This window comes from Pseudopodoces humilis, chromosome 6 (assembly GCF_049639895.1).
Source record: "Pseudopodoces humilis isolate 2021_Gansu_Grassland_sample_001 chromosome 6, ASM4963989v1, whole genome shotgun sequence".
Lineage (NCBI taxonomy): Eukaryota > Metazoa > Chordata > Aves > Passeriformes > Paridae > Pseudopodoces > Pseudopodoces humilis.
The window spans coordinates 65903361-65920184 of record NC_142205.1 but is presented as its reverse complement, the minus strand read 5'-3'; the positions used below and the strand labels follow the sequence as shown (position 1 = coordinate 65920184).

At 39.0% G+C, this 16824-nt stretch overlaps 1 long non-coding RNA gene across 1 annotated transcript; it reads right to left on the bottom strand.

The window, feature by feature from the left end:
- Positions 1–5622: 5622 nt before the first annotated feature.
- On the bottom strand, positions 5623–14351 carry LOC148184216 (uncharacterized). The gene is made up of 4 exons (XR_015772626.1): positions 14261–14351; positions 9585–9636; positions 6700–6852; positions 5623–5866 (listed from the first exon to the last, which is right to left on the bottom strand). It is a non-coding gene; the product is annotated as an uncharacterized LOC148184216 (long non-coding RNA).
- Between the last annotated feature and the right edge of the window lie 2473 nt (positions 14352–16824).

Below are 16824 nucleotides of genomic sequence, written 5' to 3'. Positions count from 1 at the left end.
CTAAGCAAAGAAACAGCTGAGTAAAACCGAATTCTTGCACTTCGACTAGTTGAGGCTGGTAGCTGTCAAGAATGAGATACCGAACTAGATGGAATTAGCCTGCCATCATGGCAGTCCTAAATTTCTTATATTTCTAAAAGGAAAGGCATGCTGTATTTCTTACTATAAATCCTAAATGCAATTCAAATGCCGGACTATAGATAAGAGAATAAGTGTTAAAAAGTGTAGCTGTCTCCTAAACAAAAAGCTAAAAATTGAAGGAGGTATCTTTGCCAAAATATAATAGCAACCTTTGAACTCTCTTTAATTCCATATCTGGCTTCTGTTTAATCAAAGCAATCTCTTCCCCCCATTAAAAGCCACTTTGGCTTAGATCTCTAGCAAACCCAAAGTGCAAGGTCGGTGCTGGAGCTGTGACTTGAAAGAAGTGCCATTTCACGAACGCAGGGGCTACGCTGTCACCACAGCATGGCATCCGTCATGCTCAATCCCATTAATCTGTGAAGTAATAAAATTCTGAATGCTGCCTTCTGCTCAGGAATTAAGAGTCCTCATGCCAAACCATGGAGCTTTTTCCATCTTTCAAAAAGTAGCAACCCAGCAGCACAATTGTCTCTTTGCTATGAGCAGCAAACTAATAGGGACAATTGTTCTAACCACAGCCTGTTTTTAAAGTTTTTTTACAGATATCTGTTAGTGACACTTTAGAGTGAAATTATGAAGTAATCCCTCAACAAAAGTAAAATGTACGGCATTGTTTTAATTTTTTTTACATGGGCAATATACCCCAAAATTCCAGATTCTATTAGCAATGCTTGGTGTTCCTACAGTTTCAGGGCTTCTCACCTGAATTAAAAAGTGAGACCTGGAGTTTTCTAATTAGAGCCTAAAAAAACAACCAAAACAGATTACGATAATATATAATTTTACCCTCAGAGAAATGCTAGATTTTTATTCCTCTTTCATAACAGATTTTCACACTTTGTATAAGGTTAGGGTGAATTAACATTTCTGACTTTGGAGATGAACAAAGTTTGCCATATTTTTAAAGGTTATAATTAAGAAATGTCTTAGGATCCACACTGTGCAAGAAGAAGCTTCAGTTTAGCTTTACTAAAATTCTGATATTTTAGTGAAGCTCTCTAAAGCAGCTGAAGTCTGGTCCTGCTTTGTATGTTTAAGGACCTATCACTCATACTTGAAAAAATTCACTCTTTATGGGTGTATTCACCATGGAACATCAAAATACATATATTTTTAAGAGAACTCCAAAAGTAGAGCACTGAGCTAAGTTACATAACAGCTTAAGGCTACAATAATCTTTTGCTTCAATAGGATCAGTAACCAAAACTAAGAATTAAACACTGTGCTTGAAAAATAAGTGTCCATTTCAGGAGTTATTTTTACAGCCCAAGGCAATATTTCAACATATTTGTATTCTGCTATAGAATTTCTGTTTCAGCTTTGCTTTCTTTTGTTTCATCCACGGAGCAAAATTCCATGTGGATGTACTCTGCTCTTTCTTGAGGGAAGGAAATACATTTTTAATTAATTTAACAAATTAGTCACACTGCTGAGGCATAAATAACCTCTATAATAATACCAAGTTCAGTAGCCCTTTCACAGCAGCTGTTAACACCTCTTCTCACTGCCAGAAACTTCCGGATGGCAGCTTGGAACAGAGTCTTTCCATTTCACAGCAAGATAAGCCATTCTAATTCTTTCTCTGTTGGAGCAGGACAACAGTATTTTAGCACTTTAGTGTTTAGAGAAAAAAAGAAAACAAAAATCAAAATTATGAAATGAAAAATGCATACCTGGAAACCAATACATTCCTTTTCTAAAACCAAGGAAGAGAATTAAGTTGAATGAGAGCCCACAGAGTAAAAGGAAACAGGCAAAACCATGGAAGAAAGTCAGGGGGGAGAATAAGCAAGAGCATGTCAGTAAGCACCAGGAGCTGAGGGAATCAATAAGAAGGTTATGATCCAGGGGGAGAGATACAAATCTACACAAATCATATGCCATAATTCAACTCCAGCTCCAGATGGGCAGAAATGAAAGACAGGAAAATATCAAAGCAGAAAGAGGAGGGGGAGATAGAGAAACAGAGAACCACAGAGATTATTTTACTTTAAATACCGTATGGTTTATTAGAAAAACTCAGTGATAGTCTGCAGCTAAAGTATTCTCAGCTGCAAACTTCATCTGCAACGGCTCAGCTTTGCCCTTGTGTATTTAGCAATTTTAATTAAAATCTCACATATTTCTAAGTAATTTTTGCTAACATGTTTCTGTTCCAATTTCAGGCAATGAAATGGGGTCTTACTCCAACCTCTAAAACAATCAGTAAGTCCCATAAAGTGTGTGCTGTCAAGAGGCCAAAGCCATAAAACTCATGATTCTCTTACACAATATGAACCAAGCATTAGAAAACATCCTGTAGGGAATAATCTTATGCTGGCAAGCAGATAGAAAGGACAGCTTAACAAGCCTTTTCTATCAATTTCTATGATGTTATCAGGGCAGTACTTCACCTTATCATTAGGGTAATTTAAAGAAATTGCCATGTTTTCAAATGCCTAAGGAGGTTAAAGTTTAGTGATCATTAGACCATCTGACCTTATCTCTTGCTGCAGGACATAAAGTATCTCCTCCCATTCCTTCCACATTTCTGAAATTAAAATGAAGAATTATTCCTGGACCTTCTAAATCTCCATGCTCAAGCATAACTCCTCACTACAAAGAAGCAGGAAGAAACTGGGCCAAAGTCATTCCCCTGTCCCAGTCAACACTGCCAGCCACAGAGTGAACACCTGAACAGATTTACTCCTGATGGAATTTTCTCAGGTGGAAACATTTCACTGTTGAGATCATGTTCACCTGTCTGTAGTAGCGCACAGCTGGAATGAATCAATCAGAATGAAACTCATGTTCTCTTCACTGGGATTGCACAAGTGGAGCAAAGAAGAAAATTTGTCAAATTATCATCTTTGATAGTTCACCTAAAGCTATAACCACTCACTTCTCCATTCTGCTTGGAACTGTTTCCTTTCATTAAGATGAATTTTCCCAAACAGCTTCTATCATGGAATTATTTTGCCCTCACACTCAATGATTCAACTCCCCCACATCCTGAAAGGAAAACAGCTGTCTACGCCCAAACTGCTTTACTGATCCAGCAGAACTACTGTAAGCAAGTCCGAAATTCTTGTTGTTGTTTTATTTGGAGACCTAGGGAAGATTATGGAGTAAAGCATCCTCAGCTTGAGCCTCCTGGGGCACAATATTGATTCCTTCCAACCACAGCGAGTTACAAAACATCTGACTCGTGCAGTTCTTGGTGGATGAGCTGCCTTGCCAAGTAAGCAAGAAGATTAAATTAAATATTAAAACTCAAAATATGAAATATCCTCCACTGTTCCAGGATATTTTTCCTCACTGGCTGCAAGTGAAGGCAGAAAGATGATCCTGCCACAGGCTGTGCATTGACGACTGGGTGTGCAGCTGGCAGGTACTCAAGCCTATATTTAAAAATATAGTGGGGATGAGGGAGAAGTGAGATGAGGAGGAAAGAGAGGGTTGCTGAGAAGGGTGGGCTATTTTGGGCTAAAAAAAGACTTTGTAATCAAATCAGTTGGGTTTTTGGTTTTTTTTTCCCTTGGGGAAATGGGAGGTGGGGGAAGAGAGAAGGAGGAAAGGAAAGGTTTCACAGTTCCTTCAAAGTCATTGAACAAAACAAAACCCTCCCAAACTTAAAATATGTGAAATCTAAATACAAGAAGTGCTTTTAAAAAACAAAGTACTGATAATTTCTCCCTCAGCAGTGCATGGAGAAGCTCTGTCACTGAGAAAATAAACATTAGGTGTACAGAAAGAACATGAGTAAAATGGTTTCCCCCCTTGGACACTGTATCTGCTCAATATGCATTTTAATCACATTCACAACAGGTTTACTGAGGGTCTTCTATGGTCTGTCAGGTAATTAATTAGAACAACAGCTATTCTACATAAAAGAGCATCACATCAAACTTCTAAGACCTAAATCTGTGGCAAATATGTTAATTTAAAAGGACCAGGCAAACTGAAACCGAGGATGGTATTTCACTTTTCAATGTATTGCTAGTGTATGAATATTTTCTTTGTAACTACAGTTCCTCAGAGATGCCTTCTTATTTATTTAATATATTAAAAAAAAAAGACTTTACTTCCTGACTAGCAGACCATATTACTTTTATTAAAGATTATTCCTCTGACTATACCTTGTTTTTTACTTTTTTAAACTCTGTTTATGGAAAGTTACTTAAAGCACATAAAGATTACTTAAAATATGGGTAGACAGATATAGCTCTTATAACAGTTACTGTAATGCCCCAAGAGACAGGCATGGGGAATAAACAATAACGTAGTATAAACTGCATGGCAAAATGAACAGTGTAATTAAAGGATCCTTTACATTGTGACAATCTTAAAATTGTTTTAACATTTTAAAATTCTGGAAGATTTCCAGAAAACCTTCTAGTGAGCAAGGTTGCCTTTAATAAAATGTTGCCTAAAATTTGCTAAATTAGTCATAGGCCCATCCTGCTTCTTTTAAACCAAATGAGAAAAAAAAAAAAAAAAAAACTGGGAAAGAATTATTAGGTTTAGGAGCGAATTATGAGAATAACTTTTGAGCATGAGAAATACGCTAGTTACCTTAGTGCCAGGCAGTGGTCCACATGCCAGTGGCCTCCATTCCCAACTATGCTATCTTTGTAACCCATTTCCTTAACTCTCCTTCTCTTAATTTCTCATCCATTAATAACATCATTGAATTATTTTACCTCCTCGACACGGTGTATTAGAAAATAGTGGAAAGTATTAGAAAAATAAAAAGCATCATAAAAGCACCAGCTAGCATCTGAGAGCTACAGACAGGTAGGAGACCCTTGCTATCATCAAACCATGAGTCAGAACAGCAATACTGTAAAAAAAATGTTGAAATTTCAAGGAAAATGATCAAGAACAGAGAAGGGAGACCCTGCAAAAGATCGATTCTTAGTTTACAGAGGCTCTGGGCATTGGCTTGTGTTCTCATTAAAGCTGGAAGCTCTGCCAGATACATAATGTAATATAGAAAATATTTTAAAATAGAAGCCTTCCTGCCCACAAAATGCGTTTTCCAAACCTCTTACTGTGCTCTTCTCACTCGTTACAGCTCTCCACCCTGCTTGATTATAAAAATATACTCTCATTGGTTTTATTTCTACCTTGCTTCTCAGTCTGTCCATCATGATTCACTCTTGTCTATCTCTTGTAATACTGGGTCCTGTATCAAGATTAAATCCAGATGAGAGTTCCTGACAAAACAGAAATTAATTCATTCACAGACTGGACCCATCTGCCAACAAATGTAAAGGGATTGAAAACAATAATCCTCTAATTTCACTATTGCTCTGTGAAATATACTCCTTTCTTTCAAGATGTTGGGGGGGAGGGTTTGTCATCTTCAAACTGGAGTTCAAAGAATAGAAAATTCACACTTCAACTTTATTCACCAAGTCATTTGAAGGGGATAGAATCTCAAAGATGAAGACTGAGGGAGTTTCAGGTTACAAATTAGGTGGGAGAGCAGGTTCCAGCTGCAGGACAATACCACCACCATAACAGGGCTGATGCTCCTGTCTTTCCATGATCTGATGGCAGATGTACCAGCACAGTCGCATAGCATTGCAAATTTTGCAAGATCATCGCCAGTCTTGCAGCTTTTGGGGGTTTCCTTACTTCTCCAATAGGTTTATTGCATACTCAGGTACACGTGCTCAAATCTGTGCTCAAACTAACACTCAGGCAAAGGAGATTTCCTTTTGTTCCCCAAGTACCTCTGTGTGAAAGAACAGAACAGTCAAAAATCATCTTCATCTACTTTTCCACTGCAGCCTCAGTCTAGCATAATGAAACAGAAATGTTGGATTCTCTCAGATTGCACATCCTTTTAGTAATTAGTAGGCAGAAAGATGCATTTCAGGGAAATGAAGGAAAAGAGAGATAGAAATCAATCCCATAATAATCAACCAGTGTATCTGGATGTTTTGCCACCTCATCAAGGAAGAAGGGTTGTGGGTGTTTTATGTAAAGAAATGAAAAAGAAATAGGAAAGTTCTGGGAAATTTGTCCCAGAAATACGCAACAAGAATATTGGTTTGGTAGGTTTTTTTTTTACTAATGCCAGAAGGAGAAAACAGCTGGCCTCCATGGCTTTATACTCAGATTTCCAACAGCAAATAGGCACTGGAAAATGAAAAGCATCTTTTGCACAACTTGACTGTTTAACACTTTCAAGGGGTATTCTTTGATTTTTCCCACTACTGCAAGAGTAGCAGGAGAAATAAAGTCAGTACTCCTGTCTGCCCCTCATATCTAAGAATTTTTATCAAGGACACTTTAAATCCACTTAAAATATACAGCATTTATGGTATACTGGTGATTAAAGATGCAAAAATTTTTGTATTGCTAAATTCCAGACTTTATCAACATCTACATGTATTATAATACATATTTTGTTGCCAGCAAAATATAAAATTTGACCAAAAGTGGAGTTCTTCAAAAAGGTTTCACTTCCTTGAGCTCATTGGCACCTGTATATTTCAGAATATAGCTCTTCTCATTCAGAAAAGATGAGTTATTCCACCTCCTGAACAAACCAACAGTGCTCACCAGGACTCCCTTCAGCCGGAGCTTGACAGCAACTCAGTGCACTGAGAGTACAGCACAAGGAAACGTCTTCTGGGGCAAACCTGTGCTCCCTTGTACAGGGAGAGGTACTAGATGTAGCTACAGGGATGTTCTGTTGCTTTCCCACCAGTGTACCTGTGGTAGAAGTAAAAGAAAAAGCTGTCATCTTCAAGGACAGTGCAACAAATAAGACCAAGGGACAGCCTTCCAGCACTAGCTCCAGGAGCAAAATTAACCCAAAGGAGAAAAATCTGGAATTCATAAAAGACATTAGCTACCAAATATGTGACCACAGAAATTGCCAACACCAACTATGCGACCACGGAGTCCAGAGTATTTTAATCACAGCCTTTCCCAATTTAAAGCCAGAAGCACTAATGTAATATATCTAAACCAGTCCAATACATCACATGGCAAATCCCAGCAAGGAAAGGAGCACTTTGCTTGCCTTCCCCCACCTGGCAGTGGGAGGGCTGGGCAAGGTGCTGGCTGCCAGCACGTTCTGGGGGACTGGCAGCATGGGCTGTCTCGCTGGGGCTGAGCTCTGGCCAGCTGGCACGAGCTGGGGCCACTTTCTGCTTCCCTCTCTCTGCCGAGCTCCTTCAGCCTTTTAGGAAATTATTCTACATTTCTCCACTCTGCCCAGATTAGTCTTTGGCAGCCAGGAAAATAAATACAGCAGGAGGAATATAGAAGGACTGCTTTTATGACATGGCATTTTTAGACATTTATAGCAACAGACTGAGAAATCTGTTTTCACAGAAAAATCAAACATCACACGTCAATATCTATTGCTTCTTAGGTAATGGTTGAGGTAATGGGACAAACCTATCTCTTTTTAAATTCCACAGAGCAGCATATTTTGGTCATCTATCTCACTGTTCTTAAACATACATGTATTTTTAAATAAAATCAAAAAAAGAACCTGCATGGCGCCAGCCACTTTCAACTACAGGCAGCCACGTGAGAGCCCAGAGAAGACTGATCACCTCCTCTCCTGGCTTCCTCCCCCTCACCACACACTAGGAGCCAGAGACAGGAGCTCACAGCATGCCAACACAAACATGGGAATTACCAACATCAAGCGTCATGGCAGGATAAAAAAACGAGGAACAGGAAAGCCCTCTGGGGGTGGGCTAGTCTGGGTGCAAAATTCAGCTGTGTCTGGCTTTCAAAGGGTACCTGCCAGAGATGCTGATCCATCTTATTAATCAGGGAATAGCCCAAGCCAAGGAATTGCCACAAGGCTGTCAGGACAGTGCCAGCACTTCTGTTCCCCCAAGGCCTTTATGCTACCAACCTGCGAATAGCACTCCCAAACTTTCTTCTGATCTCCAACATTAGCATGCATTAGTTGAAGCAAACAAAACACACAATGAGTACTAACTGTATGGACCAGTTTAAAAACCAGGTTAAAATTAATTAATTCTGAAATATCAATTTTTTACAATTTTTATACTTTTGTCCAGACAAAAAAGATTTATTGCTTTTTTAGTAAAGCAAGTCTCCCTGCATCAGCAGCAGCTGATGATAAATTATTCCAGCCAAGAAAGTCTGAGAGGTGAGGCCAGCTTTGCTGATCACAGTTCAATACCTGTGCATAATGCCAGCCTTGTCTTCACTACCTTGTGGCAATTTAATTTTCTGAAAGTATCTACCTGCCCCATACAGTTTAGCTGCATGTGTAAGAACATCTGCAAAAGTAACACTCACTGCCTCCCAATGCATTTGATGTTCTGCTATTTTCCAGCTATGCAGTGAATTACTTGCTGTTATATTCCTGTCTTGGCAGGCAAAACAGATTCCTTTTTAAGATGTGTTAGCTCAATTAAGTTAATATAAATTACCTGAAAAGCACTCTTAGGATGCTGACATGTGAGAGCCTCCCTTTAATGGGTGTTGCCATTAAAATGAATGAACAAGCAAGTATTTTTTTTCATGCAGTCCTGTTGAAAATACAGAATGACTTTTCATGGTGGGATTTTTTTTTATATTGAGTGGAGAGACGAGATGGATACTTACTTTTAAGCCCCATATCGGTAGTGAATGAATAGTTTATCTTTTTTCTCTCCAGCAGCCTCTTGTCAGTGGCCTCCTCTGAAAGGAGCTTCACAGGAGTTATCAGAAGCTGCCTGACAGTAGCATTTATTGAAGCACTTGAAATTTGGGGGAGGTTTTAGCTTATTCAGGCAGGGCAAGCTGACAGGAATCTGAGGGGAAATGCACTTCATGCAAGAAAAATGAGAGGCAAAAGGACATAGACTTCTCAGTGTCCAGTAAGGCAATAACACAGAAATGTGTGCTGCCAGTGTAAGCCTGCAGAGATAAGCACAGAGAAACTGACTCTGGTGACAGACCAGGCATCACAACTGGGATCAAAACATTCTAGTACACACTATTAAATGACACAGAGCTAGCCCTTGATAAGGCACAGAGAAGTTGCCATGCATAATGAGCTGGTTTTTGAAAGAGGGATGGTCCTCAGCCATTAAAAATCAAAAATTGTCTAGCAAAATCAAATAAGGTAAAAAGAGCTACAGAATTCAAAGTCAGAATAACTCAAAAAACCACAAAAAAACCACTGTATTCAGCATTATCAACTGAAAAAATACTCAGAATTTAGGGAAAAAGGTGCAAGAACTATAAAGAGTTACATGCCTTTGCTACAAAGTGACTGAAGGCCAGCTTAACACATGGAGTTTGCAAGCATGCCAATAGCCATTATCTCAAAATAATTACTCAGAGAAGAGAATATCTCGGAGAAAGATTAATGAACAATCATCTAGAAAACAGTACAGGCCATTTTTCCTTCTATTTTGGCAACAAGTGTAGGAGCTAATATGATAGTGTACAAAAAATGCTCTTACCTCTTTGAGAATATTCACAATCAGTAGATGAATGGGCAAAGACTTGGCAATCCTGTAGAAGAAAGAGTATGTGTATAAGTCAAAAAGAAATTGAAAAGATCCAGTTTTGAACTCTATTTCAAATACTTAAGGAGCAACTGCTACACTGAATTTGCTCTTATCAGCAGGAAGAACTTGTTAGACAATGAAAGCAAAGAAATTCAGGAAAAATCTAGTTACTTTTGCAAGCACTGAGGAAATCCTTGAAATGAAAAATACAGATCAGAAAATCTTCCCTGTTCATATCATAGTGACTCTGCTCTTAAGGCATATTATTCTGAGAATCCCATACTGAGCAGAGGTTTCAACAAAATGGGTAATATATCAGAAGGTTACTACCATAGAAAAATAGGCATTTTGTTTCTGAAAAGATACAGAGCGGTCAAAAAAAAAATGTAAAGGGATTTCTGGTTTTTAATATATAAGAATCTCTCCAAGATAAGGCTGATGCAGAATTATTCTACAAAATTAACATATCTGTATCTACTGCAAAAATCCAAGCTCTACCAGTGTTTTCAGGAGCACCTCTTTCCCACTCTGCCACTTGAGATCCGCACGGCTTCCACACAGTGTCACCAGGAAATACAAGTTGCAAAGGGAAATAATTGCTACACAAAAAACACATTTATAATTTGAGAGAAAATTATGCAAAGGTACAAGTAAAAGTTTTATCAACACTGAGTTCTTGATTCTTCTTCCAGCACCACCTTCCTTCAAGCTCCCCTACTAATTTCTTACTGCTACAACATGATGGTAGGGAACCTTTATGGTACAAATAAGTTTGCCCAAAACTTAAAAAAAACACCAGGATGACACAAAAGTGAGTGATGGAAGTGAGTGCAGCAAAGAGACAAAGGCTGGTGATAGCAAACCTGAGATGATGAGTACACCTGCTCCTGTCAGTTGAGGAAAAGACAGAGATGTTCCTTGACGCAGCAAACTGCATAGGGACTTCTTTTTTCTCCTAATCCAGGCCCAAATCTAGCAAGAGTATCAGATTTGCAGTTGGAGGAATGACTGTGTTCTGGTAGACTTTACTGGCACTAGTCACACAGTAAAATTTTCTACAATGCAAATAAAGGTATCACAGCTTGTCTTTAAATTCTGCTCTCTGCTAAATTCCTGCAGCCAGAGCTGAGTATGCTTTTGCTTACATACTACAATATCTATCATCTATCTATCTATCTATCTATCTATCTATCTATCTATCTATCTATCTATCTATCTATCTATCTCTCAGCCATTATAATAGAGGAGTTGGAGGAGGTGAAATTACCTGCTACCTCTGAAACATAGCAGTTGTTCCAACTAACAAAGGTTAATAAAAGCAAAATGCTTTTAAATATAAAAGCTTAAGCTTTACTGACTTCATGCTATGTGCCAGCTAATTTTATCACACAGTCATGTAAGTATAAAATAACAGCTTGCAGTTGCACCTTCTCAGGTGAAGAGGCAAAGGACTGTGGCAAGGAACACAGGCAAATTTTGGTGAAAGCAGAGACTATCTGATTGGCACAGGATGAGTAAAACCTCTGTAATGGAGTCTTCCAAACAAAAGCTTTCACCATGAAAACAATGTATTAGTCTTTCTTCTCACAGCATTCCTATAAAATATAATTTTAAAAATCCACCTCAATTACTGAATAATAATTGACCCCAGAATCCCATCTGACAAGAGTGCCAAAACTGCTTGAATTTTTCCTGTCCAAAAATTATTTGCAGAACAAGCAGTGCTGAAGTCCTGTTGTCCAGATTTTTTTTTTTTTTAAATACTGCATTGTTTAGTTTTTTCACTTTTTGAATAGCTGGCAGGGAGGATGGAAATCCCTGTCATGTTTACCTACTCCTGGATCCCTGTTATTAGTCCTTGTAAATGCACACCAGCATTATCACATTCTAAACACCTAAGCATACTGTCAGTGTCCCAGGGAAACAGCACAATATGCTTTGGCCTAGTGTGAAAAAACGATAAAAAGAGGAAAGACAGGAGTCTCTGGGTTTTCATTATTTATTTATCTCCAGATAATCGCTTTTAACAAAGAATCCTATGGAAAAGCCATTTTCAGGTATCAATTAGGAAATAAAAAAGTAACATTGCTGAGTGGACATTTGGCTTCTCCACAGCTGGGAGAGAGGAAAACATTCACCTGCGCACAATCCAAAAGTAAAGAGCATATGTGTTTCGGTATTTTTATGTTTGGAAGGGGAGTTCAAGGAGAAGGGGGCTTAGAAAGAGTACATCTAAAAGATGAAAGCAAGGAAGAGCAATTTTGGGTTTGGAATAGGAAAAATTCTCTTTTCTTAGAAAAGAGAGACAACTCCCGATGAGTGCATATTGCACATATTCAGGCTGAGTTCGTTCTGGAAGGTGTTAAGTGTTCTGGCTTGCTTCCAGGGAAGCACTTAATCACGTACTTAACTTTAACTACACCCACAGTCCTGTACGACATCAATTAGGCTGATTTTAAAAAGACCACTTGAGAACATTTGAAGTCACATACTTTTAAGTCCCGTTGGATTGGAGTGAATCAAAGCTTTTAAAGTCTCCTGTTCTTTGACAGGTAAAGGCAAAAGCTGTTAGAGCCAGAGCTGGGAGAAACTTAATTTGAAAATGGTCTGCCTTCAAAACCAGGTTTCATGAAAGCCGTGTATTTCTCATTAAGATTATAAATTCCAAAAACGTTCATCCTTCCTCTTCTGTTACTAAGCACAACAGGAAGAAATAATAATCCTCACTCTCTCCTCCCCCTCTCCTCATTCTCCAGTTCTCCATTTTCCTTTTTTTTTATTTTTCTAATTCAATAATTTTGGGGTTTATTCCATAATTTGGAGAAATTACGAAGTATTTTTCCCAGAAGGAAAAAGAGAAAATGAGCAAGGCATTAAAATGTCTACACTTTTTATTTAAAGGCCTGAAGTGTAACCTGACGAAAAGAAATATTTTTGTTTCAGGTGTGAGCATGTGTAGGATTGTAATTTTCTGATTTTTGAATTAGAAAGTTTTAAAGTCTTTGTAATCAAAATTGGCACTAGTTTACAATAAAATAGCACTCTGAAAGACTAGATGTCCAGAATAAACATCAGTAGCACAAGAACTGCAAACCTAAGTGCAACAAGGGAGCCAAGTTTATCTGACTCTCAGCCCAGGGAATCCTGCTTCCCCCTAACCAGTGCCACTTTCTCCTGCAACTGTGCTTTACATTTCTGCAAGGCAGCTGGCACAGACACTAATCCTTAAAAGTCAATATGCTGCTTTGCCAACTTCTGCTGCTACACATAGGTTAAGCAGGGGGGCTGCATAGCTGTGATCCCACCTCACTGCTGCTGCACAAACCCCATGCCAGCCAAGGCTCCAGGGGCAACTGAGTCCTCAGAGCCTTCTAAACCTGTTCTCCATGCCAGAAAAAAAGAATAATAAAAAGGTCTGCTGGGTCTGTGGGTGAATTTTTGTGTTATCAACAGCAAAAAGACAAGGAAAGAGCTGGAGAAGAGTTGGAGCTCAGTCATTTAAGGGGTTTACCTAGGAGAAGTAGAACAGGAGAAGAAAAATTTATTTCACTTTGTTTTACTTCTCAGTTTTCACTTCCAGGTATTTCTCCTCTTCAGGAGTTGTGTGCATGAATAACATAAGCTAAAACAATTTAAGCAGAGTGTTAAACACTGTAATTCTCTACATGTTTGAATACTCTTCACCCACACTTGGCTTACTGGCATATACAAACAAATGTTGTGTATACTTCCCTATGAAGCCAGAAAAACTTACAGTTTTTCTAAGCTGTATCTCTGAGCCACTTATTCCCAGAAGAAATTCTGTGTCAGATGCAAATAAACAAGTTCCAGGGCCCTAGGTAAGGCAAAAGCATTTTATACCTGCTATCAGCATATTGGCTGCAAATGTCTTCCAGTTGACACATTCTGCCAAGAAAGGTTTTGAGTAGTGTGCTGTACAAATGGGCAGACTAAACCATCTAATGTGAAAGAAAATGTTTGAGAATTTCAGATACTTATATTGGTTATATTTACTTTCCATTATTTTGAACCTATAGTTAGTTATAGCCTCCCTGTTTTCTCATATAAATTCCAAGTTTAAAGATGACAACCTCAGCTTACTACAACCCTGGGCTTCATTTTTTCCCTTACCTTTCTAGTATTAATCCCTGATATAAAATTTATATATAAATATATATATATATAAAATACTAAAAATAAATAAAAATCCAATCATATTAATGGCAAATGAAACCTTAAAAATATATTGTGATTGACACAAAACTTTTCTAATTCCAGTGGTAAAAGTCAACAGTTGTATCTCATTTATGACTATATGAACCTCAGCTACTCCATAATACAGCAGCTAAATATCAGTGTGAAGACCTAGATCATCACACTGCTTTTTTTGACACTCACATCTCAGTGTTGTCCCTTCTCTCACTTCTTGGCTGTTAATCGATGTAAAGAAACGCAGGGTTAGAAAAGAAAAGCAAGGGCAGGGTGTCTCCTGGAATACTGGCCTTTTTTCAAATTGGGTTACATCATTTACATGCTTAATCTCTTCCAGGCTGGAAGAAAGCGTTTATAGCTCACTCTCAAGCTATTAATATGCTGCAGAACTGCAAAGCTACTGCTCGTTAGCTCACCAAAACCAAAATCCTCGACCTGGGGGACATTGTGAGCAGCAGGCCAGGGCGCTGGGAGGAACATTGCCCTCATTCCCCAGCCTGTGGGCTGATCACAGCCCAGCACCACAGTCTCCACTGCCTTGTGGGGCAGCCAGAAACACACACATTGGCAGGGGGCTGCTACACAGACCTGGCTCCTCCCTCACCAGCACCTCCTCTGGCCCCACAGCTGTCTTGAGTGATTTAATATAGGTAAACCCTGCAGAGAGAGACATTGGGGCAGGCAGAGGATTATTGAACCAGGAGCAGCAAGGGGCTCCTGCATAGCACACAGGCTGTAGTCAAAGTCTTTCAAGCATGAGTGCATTTATAATGAGGAAAAAACAGAAGTTTAAATGGATGTATGCAGCAGCAAAACAGAAGCAACTACTGGACTTTCCCCTCTACCTTCCTGTCCTATCTAGATTACAGATAGGTACTGAACTGTTCACTGTCTTCTTTCAAAGTCTTTCTATGTCTCCATAAGAAAAGCAAAGCTCATGCCCTGCCACAGAGCTCCTGCCTTCTCTTCCTTGACTGATGCAGCTATGACAAGCCTACCACTTCTATGACTCCTTGTATTCACCCTCAGATGCTTTTATCAGGCAACTCCTTGACTTGGGTAAGTGATCCCTGCTTATTTAAGATGCAAAAGCTGCTCCTCTACCACCAATTAAAATGGCTGCCAAGGTTATTTCTGATGCTATCAGTTCTTCATCAGAACCTACAAATGGCTCTATTTAATTTCCCCCAGTGTTAATGGCTCTATTTAATTTCCCCAGTGCTTAACTGCGTTGAGCAGTCAGACCCCCAGCACCAAACACAGACCCATCCACCTCCCCAGGCACAGGGAATTCAGGCACAGCACTCCCAAAAAGCTCATTACCTAAGCTCAGGAGGCAAACACCAGCTCCAAATCCCAGACAATGCACTAATAAAACATGACCTACACTCCAGCAGTTTTCCAAGGACTCTTAAATCCACCCCCCTCCCCACAGCATTCTGAGAAAGGCTAGTGCAGAGGACAAATAATCATCAGCCAGCCCAGGAATCAGGGCTGGATGGCTGGCATATTTTCTGTGTTGCCTGCAAAGCAGCAGGCATCTCCCTTTGTTGCTGATGCAGATTGTTTCCAAGCTCTCAGCATGTCTTTTTCAGGCACTTGCTCCTGAAACTTAAAAGGAAAACAGTGCTCACTTAATTTGAAAAATGCCTTGCAGATTCCGCAGCAGAAGGGGCTGAGTAGGTTGGAGGGGGTAAAAGAAACTGTTTCACAGCGTTATTGAGGCCATGTGTGACAGGCTAAACAAAACCTCCAGGCAATTCTGTCACAAGTTATTTTCACTTCTTTCAATTTGCACAACCAAGTGGGTGGCCATATGTCTATCCCTTCTCCTTCTTTTTCAACAAATGAAATGAGGAGGATTTTAATTTTTTTTTTAATAGTTTAGTTTGTAACAGTTCTGCCTTTATTGTTTTCAGATTGAATATGTGCAACTGAACAAGATTCCTTGTTAAACGCAAAAGCAGATGATGATCATGCTGATGAGGCTCCTTGCACTATGGGATTCCTTCTACATATCAGGCTATATTTATTTATCTTTTTCCTATATTTCCTATATTTATTTATCTATTTTTCCTCTAAGAAAAAGGTCACGTAGTGTCTTACACACATCATGGAACCAGAGTGTAAATGCAGAGCCAAAACACTAGCCTGTGTCCAAGGTATTCAAGGAAAAATAATCAGAATCTGAAAAAAGTTTACAGTAAAATAATAAGCCAGGCTCATTCCTCTTTCCTTTTCACACTCAAGCAAAGGTCAAGATTAAGATAAATATAAATAGTTTTTTTTTTCTCCCCATACTTGATGCCTTGTAAAGGACAATGCTAGGGCTGCCTTCACAGTCTGTTCAGACTAAAGAGAAAGGTTATCCAGCAGAGGTCTTGGTCTTGATGGCAAATACATTGATGGGACATTACTCCAAATAGGAGATTTGGGGGAAAGAGCCTCAAGGAAATCTAAAAGAGCTTCATGTCTCCAGTCTGTCTCAGAGCTCAATCTGTCAAAATGGGTTTTTCCTTCTGCCTGCTGATTAACATCACTAAGTTTTTTTCTTTTCCACGCACACCGAAGGTGGACAAGTATGGATTTAACTCAACAGTTAACTCTCCCTGAGAAACAGGAGGGGGACCTTTATGATCATCTTGTCTCACTTAAGCTACTCAGCATTTCTGATTGAGCAGTGGACACCACCTTCTCTGCATTCTGAAGCAGCTAGCCAGCACAGAAAAGCTGTTGTTTGGGAGTAAAGCACTAAATTCACTTACATTTGTAATACCTGCTATAATGAATTTCCAACAACGGAAAATAAAAAGACATTTCATTCAATTCAGCATATCTACAAGACATTAAACTGATGTTCTGGTAAAACAATCATTTATCCTATTCCCTTTTAACTAAAAGCTAGTCAGTCTGTGCTTTGGGATAAGGATTGAGAATACCATTCTTCAGAAAGAGGTCATTTCATACAACATAGAGTTCA